This window comes from Myxine glutinosa, chromosome 2 (assembly GCF_964187855.1).
Source record: "Myxine glutinosa chromosome 2, kmMyxGlut1.1, whole genome shotgun sequence".
NCBI classification, from domain to species: Eukaryota; Metazoa; Chordata; class Myxini; order Myxiniformes; family Myxinidae; genus Myxine; species Myxine glutinosa.
The window spans coordinates 56,289,617-56,305,849 of record NC_136262.1 but is presented as its reverse complement, the minus strand read 5'-3'; the positions used below and the strand labels follow the sequence as shown (position 1 = coordinate 56,305,849).

At 42.3% G+C, this 16,233-nt stretch overlaps 1 long non-coding RNA gene across 2 annotated transcripts in view; it reads left to right on the top strand.

Moving 5' to 3' along the window:
* The first annotated feature begins 2,353 nt into the window (after positions 1–2,353).
* The window catches only part of LOC137421776 (uncharacterized), a 30,586-nt gene continuing 16,706 nt past the window's right edge, over positions 2,354–16,233 (top strand). Inside the window, exons 1-3 of one of the 2 annotated variants that reach the window (XR_010983399.2) lie at positions 2,354–2,880; positions 10,355–10,489; positions 11,317–11,435. This is a non-coding gene — a long non-coding RNA (uncharacterized LOC137421776). The remainder of the gene's footprint in view (positions 2,881–10,354; positions 10,490–11,316; positions 11,436–16,233) is intronic. The other variant, XR_010983400.2, reaches the window with a different exon arrangement.

Below are 16,233 nucleotides of genomic sequence, written 5' to 3'. Positions count from 1 at the left end.
TTTTTTTTTTTTGGCAAGGAACGGGCACCCACGTACGGGCACGTCCTAGCTTATATATAGTACGGGCATGCCATTGCCCTAGTAGATAGATAATTCCAGTAATCTCTGTGTGTCTGTGTGTGTGTCTGTGTGTTTGTCTGTGACCGCTGTTTCGCGACAACTACCGGTCCGATATACTTGAAACTTGCCAGGTATATTGCTGGGGACCCGAGGATATGCCTTTTCAAGGTTTCATATTAATCGGACAAGTAGTTACCGAGCTATGGCGATTTCTTTACCAAACTCCGCAAGCCGTTCGCTTTGGACCAAACCATTGCATGTAAATAGAGGGGGGGGATTGTCACCGTACTCGCAAGCCGTTCGCTTTGGACCAAACCATTTCATGTAAATAGAGGGGGGGATTGTCACCGTACTCGCAAGCCGTTCGCTTTGGACCAAACCATTTCATGTAAATAGAGGGGGGGGATTGTCACCGTACTCGCAAGCCGTTCGCTTTGGACCAAACCATTTCATGTAAATAGAGGGGGGGGATATAATTTTAGATATATATATAGTACGGGCATGCCCTAGTGTTATAAACAGCATTAGAGACTGTTTAAAAAGCTAATCATGTGTGTTTGTGGTTTACTGGTTTCTAATATTTTACAAGCCAGGCTACGCCGCTGTTAGACTTTTGGTCTTGTTTTAAGTGATTCCTCACCATTGAGTGATTGGGCCAAAAACGATATATGGAATATTTGAAAAAGTGGTTTTCGGATTATGACAAAACTTGGAGGATGAGTTGGGTAAGTGACAAGAACAAGCGATTAGATTTTGCTTCAGTTCCGCCTATTAGTGGGATACAAAACAAACTGTTCAGCCTGGTGGAGGTATGTATACGCTCTACCAGGTGACTTTCTTCTTCTTCTTCTTCATGATTGTGGTGATGATGATGACGATGATGATGATGATGATGATGATGATGATGATGATGATGATGATGATGATGATGATGATGATGATGATGATAAGCCCCGGACAGTTCTCTCGAACAAGTCCACGGCAAGGAGACAGCCGATCAATGTCGGAGGAGCGATCCAGAGATCCCCCCCCCCCCCCCCCCACATCCAGGATGGTGTACCCCCACCTTGACAAAGTCAGGGCCACGACAGAGTTAGAGCAAGAGAGAGAGAGAGAAGAGGGAAGGCTGAGTCAACCCACCTGGTGTTACTTCAACAGGCTGCCAGGTGGTCGAACTCAAGACCCTAAGCAGCCACCTTAACCGTGAAGCCCAAATCAGGCTTGTTAAACGTGCTCATGGACATTTTGAACGCAACGGTTACCTGGCCACGGTCGGTGCAGTGGTATTAATATCTGATCGGGGTCGATGACGTGGTTACCTGGCCGCGGTCGGTGCAGTGGTATTAATATCTGATCGGGGTCGATGACGTGGTTACCTGGCCGCGGTCGGTGCAGTGGTATTAATATCTGTAATCTGATCGGGGTCGATGACGTGGTTACCTGGCCGCGGTGAGCGTATTTTGTGTTCTAATAGTAATATGAACGTTTAACTTCGCGCGATTTAAAAATTACATCTCGGTTGTAAAACATAAGTTACCATGTAATGTTGTATAAATCCCTGTGTGTTTTGTGCAACAGTAATTGAAGTTTAATTCGTGTTCCTTTGGATTATACGTTTGCTTTGTCCCACCGGGCACCATGAGGCATTTGCAGCCAACGAAATGGCGCGACCACGTGTGAGGCTCAAATCCGACAGACGAAGGCAACGCAGGTTGGGTTGCCCTCCTCCCAAGACCCTCGCAGATCGGCCACCTGTCGGCCGAGTCGGCGAGCTTGGCGCGTTTTTACCATGAGCGCGTCGTGATGAAACGGCCGAGCTAAACACCGGGACGAATGCAAACCGCGTGCGGGAGATTGGAGCTGAAGCACCTGCATGAGAGCATTGAGAGGGGAGGGAGGGAGACGGAGAAACCGCTTGTTTGGCATCATCTGCGTCACTTGTCTCCTGCATCTGGAAGGATTTCCTCGCCCTCAGGCTTGGCATCGGGCCGCCTCAGCTTTCATTCCCCACTCGCTCAGCCACGAAGAAAGCTAATCAGCAACAAAATCATCTCATTGTATGTGGTCGATGCACTGTAAGAAACGCAGGGAGGTCCGCTTTGAAACACCGTACAGCGCGAGAACGTTTCGGCTTCAAGAAGCGGTGTATAACCAGCGTTGTCAAGATGCGCGCTGGTTCACTGGCCGTATCGGAATCCCACAGAAAGAAACGTTTGCATTAAAGCAATAATTATAAGGGACGTCAATATCTCTGACACTCCAAGCTGTAGATTCATACCGAACGAAGCCACTCGAGAAAGGCCCGAGCACATTGAGCGATGCGACCATTATCCGCCGTCACACCGCTCCGTGAGCCTGTGATTGTGCAGTCAGTAGAAAGATGTGAGATACAAATGGAAACAGACCCGCCAAGAATTTGGCTTGGAACGCAGCATTGCTGGAATAGAGGTCGCGGTACAACGAAGAAACAAAGCAGAACGGCTCGATCTTTATCGAGTGAACTTTGCTTAACAACAACCAACAGCCGTCATTGTTGGCTCGAGGCTGTGACGCGGGAGTCTGCATCAATTGAGAGATCATCCACGTGATTATTTAATAGCACTTGTCTCTCACTCGTACATTATCCGTCACAACTTTGGAACAAACGCATTGACTTTTCACATCGAGTGTGAAACGTATTATCAAGCGCCCAATTTGACGACAACTCCACGAACGGTGCTCGTCTGGCTCCAGCACTCGTGGTGCTGAATATATATTTGCTCGTTTCATTGCCAGCAGGAGAAGAACCAATCGACATCAAGCCTGGAGTTCGCTTATCGGGTAAAGTTGGTTTAAGAGCCCAAGATATTGAGTTTGAGCCGTTGAATTAACACCAGGTCGGTTGATCCTTCCTCGGCTTGTAAGGGGGCACTGCATCAGCGGCACAGCTACGCCCCCAGAAAATAATGCAAGCAAACGGCCACAGGCTGCATACGAATAAGTAAACAAGAAGACGTCATGCGGAGCACGATACTTGCAAAATCCACCCTTTCAGATGAAAAATGATGATTAAGGTTGACTGCGTTGACCTTTGACCTTTTGACCTCAAAAAGTTCGTTTCCTATTTAGTGACACAATGTGCAAATGCTGTTCAATTTTCAAGTCAATCGGATAAAAATTGAGGATTTTAAAAACTTGGCCTATGTTGACCTTTTGGCCTATGTTGACCTCAAAAATAGTTGGTGGTTGAATTCAGTGATCATTTTTGTAAATCCTCTTAGAATTTCAAGTCAATCAAATGAAAATTGGTGATTTTACAAATCCGGCCTATGTTGACCTTTTGGCCTATGTTGACCTTTTGGCCTATGTTGACCTCAAAAATAGTTGGTGGTTGAATTCAGTGACCAGATATGCAAGTTCTCTTCAAATTTCAAGTCAATCAGATGAAAATTGAGGATTTTAGAAATTTGGCCTATGTTGACCTTTTGGCCTATGTTGACCTCAAAAATACTTGGTGGTTGAATTCAGTGACCAGATATGCAAGTTCTCTTCAAATTTCAAGTCAGCCGGATGAAAATTGAGGATTTTAGAAATTTGGCCTATGTTGACCTTTTGGCCTATGTTGACCTTTTGGCCTATGTTCACCTAAAATATAATTTGTGGTTGGATTCAGTGACCAGATATGCAAGTCCTCTTTAAATTTCAAGTCAATTGGATGAAAATTGAGGATTTTAGAAATTTGGCCTATGTTGTCATTTTGGCCTATGTTGACCTCAAATATACTTGGTGGTTGAATTCAGTGACCAGATATGCAAGTGCTCTTCAAATTTCAAGTCAATCGGATGAAAATTGAGGATTTTAGAAATTTGGCCTATGTTGTCATTTTGGCCTATGCTGACCTTCAATATACTTGGTGGTTGAACTCAGTGACCAGGTGTGCAAGTGCTCTTCAAATTTCAAGTCAATCGGATGAAAATTGAGGATTTTAGAAATTTGGCCTATGTTGTCATTTTGGCCTATGTTGACCTCAAATATACTTGGTGGTTGAATTCAGTGACCAGGTATGCAAGTGCTCTTCAAATTTCAAGTCAATCGGATGAAAATTGAGGATTTTAGAAATTTGGCCTATGTTGTCATTTTGGCCTCAAATATACTTGGTGGTTGAATTCAGTGACCAGATATGCAAGTCTTCTTCAAATTTCAAGTCAATCGGATGAAAATTGAGGATTTTAGAAATTTGGCAAAGTTGGTGACCTTTGGCCTATGTTGACCTTTTGACCCCAAAAACAAAACGCTTCTTGCTTTTGACCAACTCTACCATTTGGTGAAGTTTCGTGAAGATCGGTTGAAAATTGTGACCTGTAGGCCGGTGACAAACAAACAAACAGACAAACAAACAAGAAAACGTCATGCATAGCACGATACTTGCAAAATACGCCCTCCCCCAAAAGTTTTCAATGTGACATGATGGCCTATGGTGACCTCAAAAATACTTGGTGGTTGAATTCAGTGACCAGATATGCAAGTCCTCTTCAAATTTCATGTCAATTGGATGAAAATTGAGGATTTTAGAAATTTGGTCTATGTTGACCTTTTGGCCTATGTTGACCTCAAAGATACGTGGTGGTTGAATTCAGTGACCAGATATGCAAGTCCTCTTCAAATTTCAAGTCAATTGGATGAAAATTGAGGATTTTAGAAATTTGGCCTATGTTGACCTTTTGACCTATGTTCACCTAAAATATAATTTGTGGTTGAATTCAGTGACGAGATATGCAAGTCCTTTTCAAATTTCAAGTCAATTGGATGAAAATTGAGGATTTTAGAAATTTGGCCTATGTTGACCATTTGGCCTATGTTGACCTCAAGAATACTTGGTGGTTGAATTCAATGCAAGTCTTCTCCAAATTTCAAGTCAATTGGATGAAAATTGAGAATTTTAGAAATTTGGCCTATGTTGACCATTTGGCCTATGTTGACCTCAAAATTACTTAGTGGTTGAATTCAGTGACCAGATATGCAAGTGGTCTTCAAATGTCAAGTCAATCGGATGAAAATTGGGGATTTTAGAAATTTAGCAAATTTGGTGACCTTTGGCCTATGTTGACCTTTTGACCTATTGACCCCAAAAACAATAGGCTTCTGGCATTTGACCAACTCTACCATTTGGTGAAGTTTGGTGAAGATCGGTTGAAAATTGTGACCTGTAGGCCGGTGACAAACAAGCAAACAAACAAGCAAACAAACAAACAGAGTCACAAACACAACCGACCAATATACTTGAAAAATCTTCGATTTTGCAAGTAACAAGAAAACGTCATGCGTAGCACGATACTTGCAAAATACGCCCTCCCCCAAAAGTTTACCATTGATACAGCAAATTGTCCATTTCATGAAGTTTAAAATTTACAATCTTGATCAAAGCTCGGGTCAACAGGATGAAAAGTGACGATTTTTCAGATGAAAAATGATGATTTTGGAAGGTTGACCTTCAGTTGACCTTTGACCTTTTGACCTCAAAAATAGTTAGTTTCCCTATTTAGTGACTCAATGTGCAAATGCTGTTCAATTTTCAAGTCAATTCGATGAAAATAGAGGATTTTAGAAATTTGGCCTATGTTGACCTTTTGGCCTATGTTGACCTCAAGAATACTTGGTGGTTGAATTCAGTGACCAGATGTGCAAGTCCTCTCCAAATTTCAAGTCAATTGGATGAAAATTGAGTATTCTAGAAATTTGGCCTATGTTGACCATTTGGCCTATGTTGACTTCAAAAATTCTTGGTGGTTGAATTCAATGACCAGATATGCAAGTGGTCTTCAAATTTCAAGTCAATCGGATGAAAATTGAGGATTTTAGAAATTTAGCAAAGTTGGTGACCTTTGGCCTATGTTGACCTTTTGACCTATTGACCCCAAAAACAATAGGCTTCTGGCATTTGACCAACTCTACCACTTGGTGAAGTTTGGTGAAGATCGGTTGAAAATTGTGACCTGTAGGCTGGTGACAAACTAACAAACAGTCACAAACACAACCGACCAATATACTTGCAAAATCAACAAGAAGCCGTCATGCGTAGCACGATACTTGCAAAATCCCCCCCCCCCCCCCAAGTTTTCCATTGATACAGCAAATTGTCCATTTCATGAAGATTAAAATTTACAATCTTGATCAAAGCTCGGGTCAACAGGATGAAAATTGACGATTTTTCAGATGAAAAATGACGATTTTGGAAGGTTGACCTTGAGTTGACCTTTGACCTTTTGACCTCACAACTAGTTAGTTTCCCTATTTAGTGACTCGATGTGCAAATGCTGTTCAATTTTCAAGTCAATCGGATGAAAATTAAGGATATTAAAAATTTGGCCTATGTTGACCTTTTGGCCGATGTTGACCTCAAAAATAGATGGTGGTTGAATTCAGTGACCATATATATAAATTCTCTAAGAAGTTCAAGTCAATCAAATGAAAATTGGTGATTTTAGAAATGTGGCCCAGGTTGACCTTTTAGCCTATGTTGACCTCAAAAATACTTGGTGGGTGAATTCAGTGAGCAGATATGCAAATGCTGTTCAATTTTCAAGTCAATCGGATGAAAATTGAAGATTTTAGAAATTTGGCCTATGTTGACATTTTGGCCTATGTTGACCTTTTGGCCTATGTTGACCTCAAGAATACTTGGTGGTTGAATTCAGTGACCAGATATGCAAGTCCTCTTCAAATTTCAAATCAATTGGATGAAAATTGAGGATTTTAGAAATGTGGCCTATGTTGACCTTTTGGCCGATGTTGACCTCAAATATACTTGGTGGTTGAATTCAATGACCAGATATGCAAGTCCTCTTCAAATTTCAAGTCAATTGGATGAAAATTGAGAATTTTAGAAATTTGGCCTATGTTGACCTTTTGGCCTATGTTGACCTTTTGGCCTATGTTGACCTCAAAAATACTTGGTGGTTGAATTCAGTGACCAGATATGCAAGTCCTCTTCAAATTTCAAGTCAATCGGATGAAAATTGAGGATTTTAGAAATTTGGCCTATGTTGACCATTTGGCCTATGCTGAACTCAAAAATACTTGGTGGTTGAATTCAGTGACCAGATATGCAAGGCCTCTTCAAATTTCAAGCCAATTGGATGAAAATTGAAGATTTTAGAAATTTGGCCTCTGTTGTCATTTTGGCCTACTAGGGCATGCCCGTACTATATCTATATCTAAAATTATATCCCCCCCCCCTCTATTTACATGAAATGGTTTGGTCCAAAGCGAACGGCTTGCGAGTGGTGACAATCCCCCCCCTCTATTTACATGCAATGGTTTGGTCCAAAGCGAACGGCTTCCGGAGTTTGGTAAAGAAATCGCCATCGCGTGCACAAACGCGCAGGAAAGCGAATGAAACGCAAATTCGTTTTTATTAGTTGTAAAACATAGTTTAACGCCAACATAGTTTGCAAACGTGAAATAAATGAATACGCTCTCAAATGTGCCATCCGAGGCAGAGTGTGCCCGCCACGTTCGGCACACGCGATCGTTCGCTGCTCTCTGATTGGTTGAATCGTTTTTTGGACATAGCTCGGTAAGTAATTGTCCGATTAATATGAAACCTTGAAAAGGCACATCCTCGGGTCCCCAGCAATATACCTGGCAAGTTAAAAGTATATCGGACCCGTGGTTGTCGAGAAACAGCGGTCACAGACAAACGTACAGACAGAGATTACTGGAATTATAGATAGACTAGGGCATGCCCGTACTATATATAAGCTAGGACGTGCCCGTACATGGGTGCCCGTTCCTTGCCAAAAAAAAAAAAAAAAAAAAATTTGTGTAGGGGTGTGTGTGTGTAAACATCCTAGGGCGTGCCCGTACGTGGGTGCAAAAAAACATGCGTGCAAACAACAACAACAAAAAAAAACTTTGAAACCACGTGGCAGTAACGACCACAGAACCCCCCCCCCCCCTCTATTTACATGAATGGTTTGGTCCATTCGCAACGACCACAGAACCCCCCCCCCCTCTATTTACATGCAATGGTTTGGTCCAAAGCGAACGGTTTGGTCCATTCGATGTGATTCGATGATTCGATGTGAATGGTTTGGTCCATTCGCAACGACCACAGAACCCCCCCCCCCCCTCTATTTACATGAATGGTTTGGTCCATTCGCAAAGCCCTCTGCAAGCTCTCTGATTGGTTGAATCGTTTTTTGGACATAGCTCGGTAAGTAATTGTCCGATTAATATGAAACCTTGAAAAGGCACATCCTCGGGTCCCCAGCAATATACCTGGCAAGTTAAAAGTATATCGGACCCGTGGTTGTCGAGAAACAGCGGTCACAGACAAACGTACAAACGTACAGACAGAGATTACTGGAATTATAGATAGATGTTGACCTCAAAAATACTTGGTGGTTGAATTCAGTGACCAGATATGCAAGTCCTCTTCAAATTTCAAGTCAATCGGATGAAAATTCAGGATTTTAGAAATTTAGCAAGGTTGGTGACCTTTGGCCTATGTTGACCTATTGACCTATTGACCCCAAAAACAATAGGCTTCTTGCTTTTGACCAACTCTACCATTTGGTGAAGTTTCGTGAAGATCGGTTGAAAATTGTGACCTGTAGGCCGGTGGCAAACAAACAAACAGACAAACAAACAAACAGACAGACAGACAGACAGACAGAACCACAAACGCAACGGACCAATATACTTGAAAAATCTTCGATTTTGCAAGTAATAAATCGACATTGTCCTTGGATATATAATTTGCGCCTTCAGGAGAAAATATTCATTGGGCAGAGCGAGCAGCTCCTGAAGATGAATGCCATTTTACATGGAACTGATGGAAGCTGGTCCATGGCCTAAGGACATTTAAATATTTCCTTGGAAAAATATACGTTTGTGTATGATCACTCATGTGTCTGATGTACTGCATCTGGCTTTGTATAATCTTGGGTTTTTTGATGGTCCGCACCACAAGCCTCAATGAAACAGCTGTCTTTAGAGTGAACTATTGGTCTTGCTTGTGTATTGGAACAATGAGAGGGCTGTCATTGTTCCCCAGCCCCTCGGTGTCAAGCGTACGTGGAGTCATAGGAATGCTGTGGGTGGGAGTGTTGACATGGGCGTGATGGGCCGAATGGCCTTCATCCATGTCGATGTTTCCATCAAACTAGTTTAAAAATAAAACATGGGAGTGCTGGCATTCTACGAAACATGAATCCGTCCACACCACAATGCTCAATGTTCACCTCCTGATCTTCAACAACGTGGTGGCCTCCAAGCACGCACACTGGCTTCGAAGTCGTGGAGCCTGGATTTGAATGACGACCCTGATATAAACTGTCATCCCGGTGTTTCACATGCAGGTGATTCATCAAAGTGTGTGCCGTCGCTCGGCTGGACGTTAAAGTGGCCAAATTACAAATTCCATCCCTAACTACTGCTGGGAGAGGGATGGCAAACCGCCCAGCATGACCACAAGCCAATTAATTTATTTATTTATTTATTTATTTTGTATACAAGATCGAGGCTCGTGTAAGAGCTAACATCAATCACCAAAAAATAATAATAATAAACGGACACAGAACATACAATAAAGGGAGCGGGAGATGAGATGGGGAGAGAGAGGGAAGCACACGAGTACAACAGCAGAGAACAGGGACATCGGGAGATCTGTGGGAGGAAGAGGGCTTGGGGGGAGAGGGCATGGGAAAGGGAGACGAAGAAGAAGGTCAAGCTTTGGTGAGAACCAACGCTCTGTAACACGAAGTATGGCACGTCGGATCGGATATTGAACAGTCTTCCTAAAATCCATTAGATGCATCTGGGTTGGATTTTTTGACATTCCCATCCCAGCATGCATCCACTGATCCAGAAATCCCATATGCTGCATTGTGTACTCACAAGATCCTCGTAGTTTGTGAATTAAAATCAAATACGTCCTTGTCCTTAATCTTGGGCCTGATCTATTTGCAAGCTCCTCCACCCAAATGTTAAAATAATTAAAGAATGGAACTTTTCATACAAGCTAATAATGTGTTCCCACCGGCAAAAATGTATTGAAGTTTCGGCGTACGGCAATTGAAAGTGACTTTGTAATGTTAAAGCCGTCTATAGTATCAATGACAATAATTGTTCATAAACTTTTCCTGATCTCATACGTTTACAATCAAGTTTCTCAAGCTTGTCATTTGAACCTCGTCCGATGTGTACATGTATATATATATATATATACATACATAATCTTCACTAGTGGCTTCTCGTTCGAGATTGCTTTCATCTCATGTGATGTGACATGACCCGAAATGCCCACAAGCAGATTTCCATATGGAGGCCGAAGAGGTTGTCATTCTCGGACGAAGCAGGAAGGAATGCCGGAGCTGAATGAGTACGGGAAGTCGACAGGTGGAAGTGCAAAGGAAAATGTGTTGGATGGAAGCGAAGGATGGAAAAGGTATGCACACGGGACGTTAAAAATAAAAAAAGAAGGTTTTTTTTGTTCTCACAATAAGCCAAGAAAAAAAAAAAGGCTCACACTAAGCCAAGCTTATTTTTGTTCAAGTTTTAAATAAATATCATTATTTTTTATATTCTTGCTAATTCTATACATTTAAGGGTGTCGTACAGGTGAACAGGTGAATTTTTTTTTTTTTTTTTTTTGCTGAACAGTTTCCTTATAGTCTTATAAACAAGAACCATGCTATTAGAGGTCATAGAAGTACCCCTAATTATTGTTATCTTTACACGCAATTTACAAGAAATATAATATTTTGCATGAAATTTGTTATAACTTTAATTTGCATCATTCTTTTGGGCTGAAATTTGGACAGGATATTCCGAATATCACTTCCTTTAAAATGATGAAGGCTTTTGTTTATAGGAGTAGCCATTGTGGATTTATTGAAGGACAACCAAGTTTTATCTAGTAATTGGCATAATTAGCTAATTAGTGAACATTTGACATAATTTCACAAAATCCCCTCACCAGGTAGTAGAGTAACACATGTATAATACATGTACCACGTTTTGTGTGAAAAGAATGATGGGTGACATAGAAGATAGAAGTAGAAATGTGTTCTTTGTTTTTCCTTGTTTTTTATTGACGGTCTAATTTATGCAAATTATATGCATGTAATATGACAAAGAAGCGTTGAAACTGGTCTGAGTTAAAGCCAAGATTATATCTTTCAAGAAAAACAGAAAATTAGATATTAACTTGACTTTGTTTTTGTGTAAAGGCCTCTCAAAGGTACGTATGTAGTTTTGTCAATTTTTCACCAGTACTACACCCTTAAAACTTGGACTACTGTGAGAATATCGGCCTGAGAGCCTTTTGGCCGCCCCTCTTATGGTTGTAGCCGTGGGTGTCGTTCGCAATCGTTGACCTTCGTGAGTACAAGGTAAGTATGCTATCAACTGCCGCTCTTGGAGTTCACAAACGGCCAACTGTACTTGTCATGAGGGTGCATTTCACGAGCCTTTATACTGCGGCGCAGATGGATTTTCAAAAGTTGCTTTTGGCATCGCGACAGCGGCTCCAAGCTGTCATCCACCCGGCCAAGCTGTCCAAACAGCACTCGGCTATCTTGCTCGTCTCGGGCACAGGAAAAACCAGTTGTAAACCACGTTGTTTTTTTTAGTAAGTTATAAAAAGCTTAATTGTGTTTGTGTGTCGCACATGTGCTGTAAGGTTTTAACGCCGCGAGCGGACAAATGGCTACATTTCATTTTTGAGGGCGAATTTGAAGGAACTTATTATGAAAACTCTCAGGAGATGTACTTGTTCTGCACATTTTCAGTGCAATTTTTAAGGCAGAAAAATTAAGTGTGTGCACGTCGGGACCTTTGGCAACTGGAATACCGAAAGGGGGGCAAGGGAGGGCCATAAAGTCAGGCTAAGTTGCTCGCACGCATGTTAAATTAGGCTAACAGGAAAAGTGCTCCGAAGCGATCGCAAACAGAAATGGGTTAAATCGTTATATAGAATTAAGCACTCCGAGAACTCGTATGGCCGATGTAACGTAACACGATAAAGCACAAATGGCCAGGAAAACGTGTTCAGTGGTGCAAAAGGTAACGGTGAACCAAAAACTGGTGTTTTGTGTTGATTTCGGCAACAACAAGAATTTTATGTGTCGGTTTGACTTTTTGTGTGATTAATGTTACCTCTTTCACGAGCCTCGATCTTGTATACATTGAATGAATGAATGAATGATCGTTTTAAGGCCATTTTCCCCGCTAGGGTGGGAGTTAGCCTTGCGGGCCCCATGACAATCATGGTTCCCTGTTTGAGGCAATGTTTTTATGGCCGGATGCCCTTCCTGACGCCAACCCTTGGTCACGCTCTTACGATGCGCAGGGATACGGTGTACCTATTCTGAATCCGGGTACACACCGTGATCATTCATCCCAGCAAGGTGGTACTCAATTTGCCGACCTCGGAAGGATGACAGGCTGAGTCACCCTCCTGGCGTTAATTCAGCGATCGACCGGGATTCGAACCCAGGATCCTGGGATCCCAAAATAATTACAAAAAAATATAATCCAAAAAATATAATCCAAAACAAATACCAACAAAAGAAAAAGAAGAAGAAGAAGAATCGCATTGACAATGGATCAAAAAGATGAATACTTTATAAAGTGATTGCATGAGAGAACGTGTAGAAAAGACATAAATACATTCATATACATATACATATTTAAAATATATAACTTGGCAATCGTATTGAAATGGGTTGATGGTCTGACAGAACAATTTTAAAAAGCACAAATACAGTTGTGCAGCCATTGGATCAGATACATTGATACGAGATAAATATACTTTCGGAACACGAGGTCCCAAGTTTGGGTCCAGGACCATTATATTTATAGGTTGGCTTCCTTCACCAGGAAAAGCCAGCTGTCCCCACGGATAGTGATGAAATGACAGGAAATAAACCTGAAAGTAGTCTCTCAACCACATGTTGATCTCCATGATCGGTTGACACCACACAGGTTTAAAGGCCTAGAAACCCGAGGCCGAGGTCGTTTCAGGTCAATCGGATTGTCAAGTCATCCGATTATGGGTTTCATTAAATGTATCAGAATGTTCTGGAGTAATCGGTGAAACCCAAACCCACAGAAATCTTGCATCCTCATAATATGTACAAGCGCCATGCAGACATGACGAAGAATGAAGAGCTGTGCGGTGGAAAAAAGAACAGAAGGAAAGATTCTCAACTTCATCAAAGCCACATTTAGCAATGCACGTGACTTAAGCTTCCATTCATAAAATGTTTCGACTCCAGGAAGGAAAACCAGGTGCCATCTGTTGGCATCGTGTGGACCCTAAGCATCTCAGCCTGCTGTCTTTCCAGCGGTAGTTACGAAAACAATGAATAACAGTCGCGTCATAATTGATAACAAAACAGGATTTCAGTTGATATTTTTATGTTGTCGGTGCATAAGGAGGCTGGCAGGATGACCGACAGGCATGCAAACCCACTCGTCTCTAAGCTGTATAAGTATGGGTTTCAATGTCAGTCCAGGTACAGTCATCCTTGTGTTTCACAGGTGATTCATCAATGCGTGCCGTCCCCCGGATAGAAGTTTAGCTGGGTCTCCATCTGGTTTAGCTGGGTCACCCATCTGAAGTTTAGCTGGGTCTCCCATCTGAAGTTTAGCTGGGTCTCCCATCTGAAGTTTAGCTGGGTCTCCCATCTGAAATTTAGCTGGGTCTCCCATCTGAAGTTTAGCTGGGTCTCCCATCTCAAGTTTAGCTGGGTCTCCCATCTGAAGTTTAGCTGGTCTCCCATCTCAAGTTTAGCTGGGTCTCCCATCTCAAGTTTAGCTGGTCTCCCATCTCAAGTTTAGCTGGTCTCCCATCTCAAGTTTAGCTGGTCTCCCATCTCAAGTTTAGCTGGGTCTCCCATCTCAAGTTTAGCTGGGTCTCCCATCTCAAGTTTAGCTGGGTCTCCCATCTCAAGTTTAGCTGGGTCTCCCATCTCAAGTTTAGCTGGGTCTCCCATCTCAAGTTTAGCTGGGTCTCCCATCTCAAGTTTAGCTGGGTCTCCCATCTCAAGTTTAGCTGGGTCTCCCATCTCAAGTTTAGCTGGATCTCCCATCTCAAGTTTAGCTGGTCTCCCATCTCAAGTTTAGCTGGTCTCCCATCTCAAGTTTAGCTGGGTCTCCCATCTCAAGTTCAGCTGGGTCTCCCATCTCAAGTTCAGCTGGGTCTCCCATCTCAAGTTCAGCTGGATCTCCCATCTCAAGTTCAGCTGGTCTCCCATCTCAAGTTCAGCTGGTCTCCCATCTCAAGTTTAGCTGGGTCTCCCATCTCAAGTTCAGCTGGGTCTCCCATCTCAAGTTCAGCTGGATCTCCCATCTTAAGTTCAGCTGGATCTCCCATCTCAAGTTTAGCTGAGTCTCCCATCTCAAGTTCAGCTGGATCTCCCATCTCAAGTTCAGCTGGATCTCCCATCTCAAGTTCAGCTGGATCTCCCATCTCAAGTTCAGCTGGATCTCCCATCTCAAGTTCAGCTGGATCTCCCATCTCAAGTTCAGCTGGATCTCCCATCTCAAGTTCAGCTGGATCTCCCATCTCAAGTTCAGCTGGATCTCCCATCTCAAGTTTAGCTGGGTCTCCCATCTGAAGTTTAGCTGAGTCTCCCATCTCAAGTTCAGCTGGATCTCCTATCTGCCGGCATTAGTTGGTGGATGTTAAAGACGACACAGTGTCCTTCTGATTTCCTGCCCAGACTTGCTGTTTCGAAGTGGCGACCTCTCTAGGATTGTAACACGAGCCACGAAACCGCTTAGGCAGAACCGTCGCTCTGTATATAACATGGTACCTGCTTATGAGGTCCAAAGCCTGAGGATATACCATCAACAACATCTACAAATTACTTTACAACCCAATTAGATAAACTTTGTAAAAACATAATAATTGACAATTCCATCTTCAACCTTTCCCCTAGCTGATGTCCCTCCCATATTCCCACCCCCGTATTCCTACTACTTCTCTATTCCAAGTGAAAAGAGAAGCAGAGTTCAAGCCAACTCTTTTCTTAAGTTATCCACTTTGAATTGGGGGGGGGGAAGTTTTATAATCCAACCATGTGCCTTCATGTCACATGTGATGAGAACTTGAATCAATGCAGGATATGCGATGGTATGCGTGGCACTTTGGTGTGGTTACAGGATATTTGAGGGGGAAAAAATGCATCCCTGATTAATTAACAACACCACATGGAGGAGCATAACTTTTCAATTTCACATTTGAGAGAGCAAAGTCACTCCCAGTCATTCTTGTTATAATGTTACATTTGGTGTTTAGGGGCTATTGCAAATATTGCACGACTAACATCAGATGGAGAGAATAAGGAAAGAGAAATCCAGGAGAGGAAAAAATCTATAAGGTGAAAACCATGCACCACCAACCAATGGGGGCAGTGAGCAACGATCATGTACATTGGCTAAACATGACGTCAACACAAGAATTGGAAAGCTCTGATGCAGACTTGATTTCCTTTAGCAAAGCAAAATGGTTGTTTGAATATGATCGCTAAATTCAGCACAAAGTTTAGCGATCTGCCTGGGCGGGAAGAGAAGGCAAAACAAATAAAACTAGAACGGCACTCAGTAGAGAGCATACCTCCACCAGGTGAACAGTTTACGTTTTGTATCCCAGAGTAGTCCAGAAAATCACAATACGAAATCACATTTAATCGAAATCATCCGTCCACAACTTTTTGAGATATCCTGCTGTGTATCGTTTTTTGCCCGATCTCCCAATGGTGAAGAATCACTTAAAAAGATTATACTAACCGGATCCGGATCTTCACCAAAATAGAATAGATTAGTCCTTGTCAGACACACAACCTGTCCACCAAGGTTCGTCCAAATCCATCCATAACTTTTTGAGATATTGTGCTATATGTTGGTTTTAGCCCCATCACTCAATGGTGAAGAATCACTTAGAAAATTAAATAATTCTCGTATCCGAATCTGAATCCGTCCTCAACATTTTGAGATATCCTGCTCACCGACGAATAAACAAACAAACAGACAGGGATGAAAATTATCTGATGAAGGTACTCCATAAAATATCTTCGTTATTGCAGGTGTGACTTTTTAGGTGGGTTAAAATATAAAGTGAAAACTCTGAAATCACACAACACACTCTGTCTCTCTCACTCTCTGCACATATATGTATATTGC